The following is a 10,206-nucleotide window of genomic DNA, read 5'->3' on the forward strand; positions in this document are numbered from 1 at the left end:
TAGGCCACTCAACAATTTGCCTTGTACTTGGTGCAGACTACTACTCTATTTGATGCATTGGTACATTAAGGCTTAGATGTCGAATTTCTACCTCCGTTTGCATCATCCATGGTTAGGTAGTTCTCTCACACACACTCGCATCAACACATATTTGCACATAAATACGCACACACAGACTGAAAGCCCCCCCTGGCACAGTAAACAACTTTAAGCACCCAGGAAAACAAACAGATAAAAGCACGCCTTTGACACGAAAACATGACAATTTCCCTCTAAGAACCTCTCAGAAAAAATAAAATCCTGAGAGAGAGAAAAAGGCTTTACTGACAAGAACAGACTCTATTGACTAAATCCATGTTATTTATCATCTGGCATAGCTCTGTGGCCGGCTTTAGGCCAATACGCCCTGAATTACCTGCTGCAGTATCAAAACACTCTCATTTAACCATTCAGCTATTCTGGGCCTCAAAGCATCTTAACAGAAGAAGCATATCTGTCCATTGGCTCATGCTGAAATGATCTCAAAAACCAAGACAACAAATCTTTAAAGTACCCTCTCTTCCTCCCATCATCTGTATTGGTCTCTCTCTATCTGTCTGTGTTTAATGGCATATTAGATAATGCTAATCAAATCCAGTGTGATCAGGTTTGATGCTGTCATTTACAAAGATTTGTCAGCACTGTTTCCTTACCAAAAAAGGACTTAAAATTCATAATAGGCCAGAAACATCTCTCCACCATAAACCCTTCCTTGTTTTAGGATTTGTGATTTGTAGGCTGAAGCACAAAGTGGAGGTTTTCTCAACCTTTGATATCGGTGTTGTGGAGGTTGATAATCTATAGGCGTTGCAGTGTACTCTGATAGTGTGTGCAGGAAGTACACCCAATCCCCTTACAAGATGTAAGCTGTGTGCTTTTTAACATGAAAACAGAATAGCCAGTGCAACCATGATGTGACAGACTGATCAAAACAATTTGGACTTCATGTTTTCGAGCCACATCACAATGAAATCCAGGGAAGGAGATTAGAATGTACTGTAAATGTCAGTGGAAACATGAGAAGAACAAACAGGAGATTAAGGATAAAACAGCCAAAGTGAGGCATCGCAAAACTCAATAATGGAATTGTCTTACTGTATGAACCTTGCAGCAAGTACAAATATTCATTTTTAACACACCTAAGTACTGTAAGATTAAGGGCAACATTGGTTTAGGATTTTTTTGGTGACCGATTATAAAACATAACCAACTTATGACTCACATCAGGGCTGCAAGGCGATGCAAACAAACCAATTAGGGAAGCCTTCACAGCAGTTCCTGATATTTAAAACCAATAAACAATCAGGCAGATAGACAGCCCCCAAAATTAGACACACTCACAAGAGGTCTATTATCTCATCTCCCCTTTAACAAGCAAGTGCTTGATTAACAAACAAGGGCTTTAACAAGCTATGATTGTTTAACGATGGGTTGCATTATGGGGGGAGTGATTTTTTTTTTTTTCAGACTGATGATTTATTCCTCACTGAAGGAGATGATTTTGATGCTGTCAACAGACCACTATTACACTTAGAGACAGATACCTTTTTTCTTTGACCTAAAAAGAATTGTTTAGAAATTTAAATGTCCTTGTCACTACTAAATTGATCGTTAATCATTCAATATAATGACAACTGGACACAGCAAAACCAGAGTTATTAAAGTTAATTAAGACAAGAATAAACTTTTCTCTGCTTCAACTTCTCTTTTGTTTCTATTTTATTCAAAATTAACAGCAATACATTATGTGCATAATGTCTTCTTATGTCTTTGGATATATAATATTGATCAGGAAACAATTAATATCAGTGATTGATTATTGAAAATCATTGTGCTCATATAACTTTGTCCGACTGCAATACTGGTTGGCATTACATTAAAATTGAAAAAATGTAGAGAATGATGGAATAGGTCCATTATGTTAACCTATCAACATTTTGTAATCATGCTAGATACTCATTGTCATGCACAGCAAAATTCTGTTTGGATAGGCAGTGAATTACATTTGTAATAGTATGGTGTAGTACAAATAAAGAATCAGTATAACATAGAGTTATCATAAAGTAAGGCAAATGCTGCCGCTGACGTAGACCTGAGTTTAAAGACCTGAGTCAATAGAGTATTGAAGAGTCACTTGTGAAGCTTCTTTAAACTCTTTTCTTCTTTTTTTCCCTGCTGTTTACCATCAAACGGACCAGTGACCACCGGGATGAAAGGGAAGCAGAAACGGGTGCCTCAAGGCATTTCAGACACTCTCACAACTCCTACATAAATGACAGCCATTTTTAAAGAGCCGAGGTAAGCCCTGTGTGTGCGATGATTTAAAAGCTCTTGGGACTTGGCAACAACCTTAGCCTTTATGTTACCATTTCTCTGTGATCTTATGAAAATCAGATCAATGTTATTGAACATTGATCTATACTGACATTTATATATTGACACAGTCTCTCTGAATGAGCTGAGCTGAGCATTATCAGCTCATGTCTCCTAGTTGAGTATTAATGTATTTTTTGTGCCATTTGCCGGTTTTGAAATGGAAAATCTTTTGTCTTTTAAATTTCCAGCCCTTTAAAAAAGGCTGTATTATATATTGCAGTTTTTATATTACTTTTTTATCTGACTTTACTACTTACTCTTTAAAGTCAATAACAATTGGAGTTATTGCATCCTGTGAAAGGTTCTAATCCAGGGGCCAAATGCATGAAACAGTGTGTAGTTTCATGACTGAAATAGTGTGAGAAATGGTGACAGTTTTGCAAAGCCATGCACATGTGTGTTTGCACTCTGGTAAATGTTCATTTGCATATGAAAGCATCAGTTGCGTCACAACTAATTACACATATTAAAAGCGATAGTAAGGGAGAGGTGCACACTCATCAATGAAATTAAACATTTTTGTTGAATTTTCACACTTTTGTTTCAGGGTCAGGAAACTGCAGAGTTTTAAAGAAACTGCTGGATTACAAATGAAAGAAAACACACCTCAGCTTACACACAGACAACATCAGAGTTTCAGACTGAAACGAGAACTGACACTTTCTGCTTAATCTGCAACAGGTGATCGTATAACCTGTCCAGTGTGCAGCAGGTGTGCAGGGAGACAGATGTATACTTGGATCATGATGATGATAAACTGCCTCTGGAAGTCTTTAGCAGCCTGCCATTTTTGGTCAATCAGCTGACCAATCTGAGCAGACGGGGCATTTCAGAGGGGCAGCCTCAGAGACAGGGCCTTAAACAACGTGGCTCCGGCAGAAGGGGACTAAATATGCTGCATCAATGTACAGTTTGAAAGCAATGTTATTTTTGAACATTAAAACATGCTAACCTATTCTTGTGAGACCCAAATACAATGATGAACTTGTATATGAGTGCAGTGTGACTCCTTTGGCTGTCGCTGAAATGAAATTGTTTGTATTGTTTGTACTGCTCAGCTTCAACAACCCATGAGAAAGTATCTGAAAAATCGTCCATTTTTATGCCTCTCCTACAGCAATGCATACTATGTGACACATCTGTATGGATTTCTGCAATCCTATAAGGAATGTTGGTGCCCTAATATTCTTTCCCCCTTTGTCAACAGAAGTGATGATATCATAGAAAACCAAAGAATCAGAGACGAAGAAACTGACATATTGTGGGTTGTAGGGGTTTTGCCTCAATGCTCTGCTGCTACAAATTTATCATGTTTGTGACAAGTGGAGGATGATGTTTTTAATTGCAGAAACCTTCTGGGGCACTGAAGCCTGGGCCTGGGGGACCAGGCAAAGTATGACTGTATGTGTGTGCATGTGTGAGAGAGGACCTGTGCTGTAAATGTGTGTCTGAATTTGTTCATGCATGTATGAGTTTAAAGTTGTCTCCGCTCTTCAGTAATCAGAATAATTGCGGGTGAGTTGCTGTTACTGTGTAACCTGAGTCTAGTTTCTTAGTGAGGTATCAGTGTAAAGGTATATTGTTGTGTTTCGTTAGCAGGTAAACATGGGGCAGTTCACAAATCTGTGACAGAAATTGCAATTGTGTGCTCATGAGACCTTGTATAATGCAGTTCAGTCATCTAATCTCATAATGTTACATAGAATAAAGTATCATATGACATTCAGGACATTAGGAGTAGATATTTGATGGTCAACTGTGAAGCTGGAACAGAAACAAACATGTACTGAGGGTTTTCCTTGACTTTGTAAAGAAACTGCCCCTAAAATAGTGATTTTTTTCCCTCCCTTTTACTGCACAGATCTCCTCTTGATATACATTAGGGCCCCTTGCTAATGAAACTCATGCCTTTCACACACATGCACTGGCCTCCATTACTAATGAACCCTGCGCCAAACGCATTTGCATCTTTCTAAATTAGCTTGATTATTTCAGGGTAATTAGCATAAGCGTATGGAAATTAAATTGGCTATAGTGGTATGGTGGCTTCAAGGTGATGGCCTGCTTTTGATGATTTCAAACTACATATATTCATCTTGTTTTGTATAACGTCAGGTGTTTGAAGACATAACAAGCTTAAAACTGCATGCAAATCTATTATACACATCATTAAATTACATAAAGTATTAATTATAATGCAAGCTATATGCATAACATTTTGATTTGTCGGGTATAAAAATCCCCATTTTAACCGCTCAAGGTACTTGTGATTCAGTTTAATTTTTGATTGGGCTTAGAGGACAATTTGGTCCTTTGGTCGAATGAAAACAAGCTCTTTGCACTTAGTTGTATTTGAATTATCACCATAAGTTTCATGTCAGAGAGCTCGGCGAATAATTTCAGCCCATTAGCTTGCAGGAGAAAGTTTGAGTCTCTGAATATGAAACAAATTAGTAATTTTGTTTTAATGTGTTTAGAGTTAAGAGGCAGTGTGTGTCATCTTTCTTCATCCTTACCCACGATGCCCTCTGGTTCTACTCATCTACAGTAATAGGGGCCCGAAATCCTTCATACACTAATAACCCAGCCATGGATTATTAATTAATATGTTCAAAGTACTCTCTCGGATTCTAACCCCCCGACCACCACCACAGCTAATGTGCACTCTGTGAACTTCTGTTCCGTAATATTCACAAAAGGCAGCAGATGTTGAAGGGGAAATGAAAATATTTTCAAGTTTAGGGCTCTTTAAACTCAAGGATTTAGAGTACTTAGTGACCATCTTAAATAACCAAGTGATTGGAAGTATTTTTCTGAGATGCATACATGTGCATGCTTTAATGCGGTGATAGAATTTTAATCAAGTTAATGATACCATTGTTGAAGTAGAGCATTTGATGTCTTATGAAAGAACACATCAATGAGGATCAGGGCATATTTTTCCCCCCTGTTAGTTAACAGCAAACAATCTCTTTTCTGTTATCCTATTGCCTCTAATGAAGGCGTTTGAATACGCCTTGGTGAAGTAGGTTGTCACTGTAAGGATTCTTCCAAACTAAAATCCTTCTCAGTTGAGTGTTTTCTTGTGGAATATCCCTACAAGGACATTGATAATGTTGACATAAACTCTGCCTTCCAATATGTTATGGATGACCAAAGCAGAGGTGTCTTTTAACATTAAGATAGGAACTGAGGCAAATGCTGTCATTCTTACAGAGGATATTAACCAGTCCAAACCTTTAAAAGCAATAAAAAGGCTCAGCAATGTGTTTAGTATTTAACCTATGAGTGCAATTCCCTTTCAAAATATTCCTGCCAACAGCAGCTTCTGGTTTTGTGTGTTGTCCAACGTAACATCTGCAGTAAAAGCAGGGGTTAAACTAGGTGTAGGGATGTTTTAAGTGGTGGAGAGTGGTTCGCCAAAGGGCTTGGGGTTCCAATTTCTTCAGTATAGTCTTCTTACATAAAGCTTACATTGGGCTTTACAGAGGCTGTTCATGGAGGTATGCTGCAGGTACGGAATATTTTTTCAGTTTTTAATTTTTTTTCATAGCTTTCTTTACTGTTTGCATTGAATTGATTCAGGGAACACTGACTGCATTAGCAGCTTGGTGTATAACACTGTATTTTCGGTTTGAATCTGACTCAAGAGACAACAAGTTCATGCTTGCAGTAATGCCACTGTTGCAGTTATCTGCAGTTGTTATTGAATTTTACCAGCAAAACTGAAAAACCAAAAAAGAAAAAAAAATTAAAAGGCAGATTCATCATTAACACGATAACATACAGCAGCTCCAGTGGTGTCACTGAAGAAACTGTGAATTTGTGCACAGCTCACTTGTTTGCTTGTAGAAAAACATTTACATTAATTGGGCAATATAAGATCAAAATGGCATGTCGATGATGTAAATAATAAATGAAGGTGCTCTCCACTCAGTGGGGAGACAATATACTGTTGGGGGAAGCTGTTACACTGTTGGAGCTAAGACTGCCGAAGCTGTAGCTGTTTAATGATATCAAAGAATGGGAGGCGACATTTATTCAGAGTAAGTCTGTAAGCAGATTTCAAGAATTGCTATTACAGTGTAATTGCCCTGTTGAATGACCCAGTTTAAGCAAAGTTAGCTGTTGAACAGATGGCCCCACTTTTGACTCTAGGATATTTTGGTACACAAAGGAGCTCTTTGTTGATTTCAAGACTGCAGGGTGTCCAGGTCCTGTGGCTGCAAAACAAGCCCAAATCATCAGCCCTCCACCACTGTGCTTGACAGTTGGGATGAGGTATCTGTGCTAATATGCTGTTTGATATTCTCCCAAATGTCGTGCTCAGTATTATGGGCAAACATCTACAATTTAGTCTTGTCTGTCCATAACATATCATTCAAAATGGTTTTTTTATTTAGATGCAATTCCGCAACCCTACGAACATTGCTGATGTCTTTCCTCATTGGCATTGTGTTAAAACACACCTGAATGATCCAGACTGGAATCAAACGGACAAAACATCTGCTTATATAGAGGAGCTCACACTTTGAGATGACTGCATCTTGTATTAAATGACTTGTGATCCAAGTGTCACGCTGACACATTGTCAATTACATTCCTGGTAAATTACACCAAGCGTGAGAGAAAGCCCTGGGAAGATGTGATAATGCTTTTTGAAGAACTTTTTCAAGGAAATCTGCAAACTGTCCAGATTTACTCTTTTGAAACTTACAGTATACATTTATCATAAAATATACATGGCTTATTGACTGCCTCTCTGCCACTCTCACACACAATAGTCCCCACACATTAATATCAGTGCTATATTATACCATCTAGTGCTATACATTGGAAATAATAATAACATTTATGAGCATGATGCTTTTCCACAGAGAAGCGCTGTATCTTATTGATGAGTCTCACTCTGTGGCATTACTAATGAATGAAAAGAAAGCCAAAGGCAGGAGATAGAGTTGAGAAGAAGGTATGGATGTTATAGCCTTATCCCTTGAACTATATTCTATCAAAGCTCATGGCTGGAGACTCTTGTTATAGTAGATAAAGCTCAAAAGGCTTTCCAAACTCAATTTTTTATTTTTTTTTTACCTTGAAGGTTCATGAGTTCTGATTCTGATTTGGGAAAAAAAGAGAAAAAATAACGTGTCCAAATGTATGAATTAGATCATTACTCATGCTTACAAATAAATTGTTTCAAGTAATACAATAAAAAAACCTTCATCCTTCATCTGTAGGCATCCCCAAGCTGTGGCACTATTTCTCTTTCCAGTATTAGGAGTCAAAAATGTGAATAAAACTAATTAGGAGCAAAGAAATTGCTGAACGATTGTGCTGTTTCATCTCAAAGCTTTGCGAATCACTGTTGGACAGATAAGTAGAATGTATATCTACACTCAGAAGCCTTTTTGTATTTCAGTTTTGAACCAAGAGAAATGTAATTAACCACATCAAAGTGCTTAATTGGGAAAAAGAGTGGGAATTATTTTTATGTATTCAGTGTCAGTAGGGGTATGTATAATATGTGTTAATCAAGTTAATCAGAACATCTGCTTGTTAATTCACTTCGATTAAAGGAAGGAGAGCGAGAGTAGTTAGACAGATATTCAATACAGTATATGGACTTGATAACCAAAGTACAACAGGAAAAGAAGGAAGACATCTAGAAACAGGGTCTAACAAAGAACAAAGATGAGATAGAAAACAAACAAAATAGAGATAAGCATTTCAATTGAAATGGGTTTAGAGCATCCATTCATCCCTTCTCTGCACTCGTTTCATCCTGTTCAGGATCATGAGGAAGAGCTGGGAGGCCGGAGTCTATCCCAGCTGTCATCAGGTAACCATGGACAGGTTGGCATTCCATCACAGAGACTAATGGGACAAACAACACTGCAAGTTAATACTCACACAAACCCAGCACTGCCAAACTCATTTTCCGTCTCTGCTTCAGGTGGTCAAATCATGACTGACCCTGCGCCTTGACCCCGACTCAACAAAATCTACTTTATGCAAAAGATAAAAAAACATTTCACTGTGCTGTAATGTATAAAAGACAACTAAAACCTGTAGTTTTTATAACAAAGAAAAACATAACAAAGAAAAAATAATAAAAGCCCAACATGCTTGGATAAATGAATGAAATCAATAGAACAATAGCAAAGATTTGGCATTCAAGCAAGGACATGTTAATGTTACCTTCAGCCTTTTGGTTTTAAAAAGAAATTATACATCTGTGTGGTACGCTCTTGGCTCCTAAGATGTGAGAAAATTGTTTTACACGTGAATATGTAAGCCATCACGATTTGGGAACAAAGTCAGACAAGCATAAATCAACTTCTGTCTCAGAATTTCACCAAAGGTGAGAAAAAAGCAGAGTTGGTGTAGATGGTAGGCAACATGGTCCACCATGATACTGATACTGTTCCTTTATTTAAAAAAAAAACAAAAAACAGAAGACATTACGTAAGGGAATAAAAACGTAATATTTACTTTACTGAGAGCTCTGAAACTTGTAGTGTGATCAGCAGATTTTGAGATGACACCTCAACACTAGACATAAATTAAATGAATTTTAGTGCCTCATACTAGAAGAAGTAAATGTAGAAATAGAAGTAATAGTTTCACAGCCCATGTTTGCAAAATGTGAGATGGCAATGTATCCTCAGGCAGCTGTTTAGTAAAGGTTAGCTTCCAAGTTACATATTCAGAATCATGACCCAGTAATAATAAAATGCGTGCATGTATATTATGTAACTGTTTTGTATTAGAATTCTTTACCATTCTCTTTGAAAAGCACAGATGTTTGTCGATGTGTTGGCGCTGTGATGGACTGGTGACCTGTCAGGATGTTCCCCGCCTCTTGTTCAATGACAGCTGGGATAGCAGATATGGAAAATGAATGGATGGCTAGTTGATCAGGAGGGCCTTACAAAAAGTAATTGTATTTCTCTTGCACCTAATAATTCATCCACGATCTGTTCTTGGATAACATCTCATTAACTACTTCTTGATTCTGAGTCGCTCAGACACTTTTTTGTTTTAATCGACTATTCCATACATAGCTGTTTGTTCCTCCATTTCTCAACATTTACTTGCATTTAATAATAATGTTGCAGCAGACTCTCCTCTAAATTCCTGTCACACAATCTTATGAGCTGGAGTGGTTTTTGCACTAAATGAAATACCTTGTTGGATCTTTTATAGTGTCAAATTCTCATCTTTAAGTGAAATATTTTCGACCTCAAGTAAAGAGCATAGTGTCTTCCTTTTGTTGTGCAAACTAATTAATTTAATTCACACATAAAACCCAGCACCATGTTCCATATCTTCAGTGGAAAGACAATAAACTCTTCTATTTTAATAATAGATATTCAATCACTCTCTGTGATTAATACCCAGCAGCAACTCGTCCAACCAAAAACTTTTAACTGAAAGGAGGCATCTCAGTGTAACAACGTTTTTTTTTCTTTTTTTAAATATGGCTGAAAAACTAACAACTTTCAAGATGGTTTATCTTAACAGGAGAGTCATTGATTTAACCTGTACTCAGTGAGCATATAAACAACCTCCTGTCGTTCACTGTATAATAAGAAATAAAATAAAAAACAATTTTAAAAAATCCTTTTTTCAGGATTCACCAAATGCCTCTGATAGACCAAGACAATCCCTTAGAAGCCCAGTCTAAAACCTTCTTTTCTTTCTCTGTCCCCCCCCAAAATGTCTCTCTGCACCAGAGAGTCATACTGCCTACTGTACTGTTAGCTGAGGCCTCTAAACATGGACTTCAAA

Source organism: Leuresthes tenuis, unplaced genomic scaffold, assembly GCF_036924035.1.
Source record: "Leuresthes tenuis unplaced genomic scaffold, fLeuTen1.0.hap1 SCAF_10, whole genome shotgun sequence".
Lineage (NCBI taxonomy): Eukaryota > Metazoa > Chordata > Actinopteri > Atheriniformes > Atherinopsidae > Leuresthes > Leuresthes tenuis.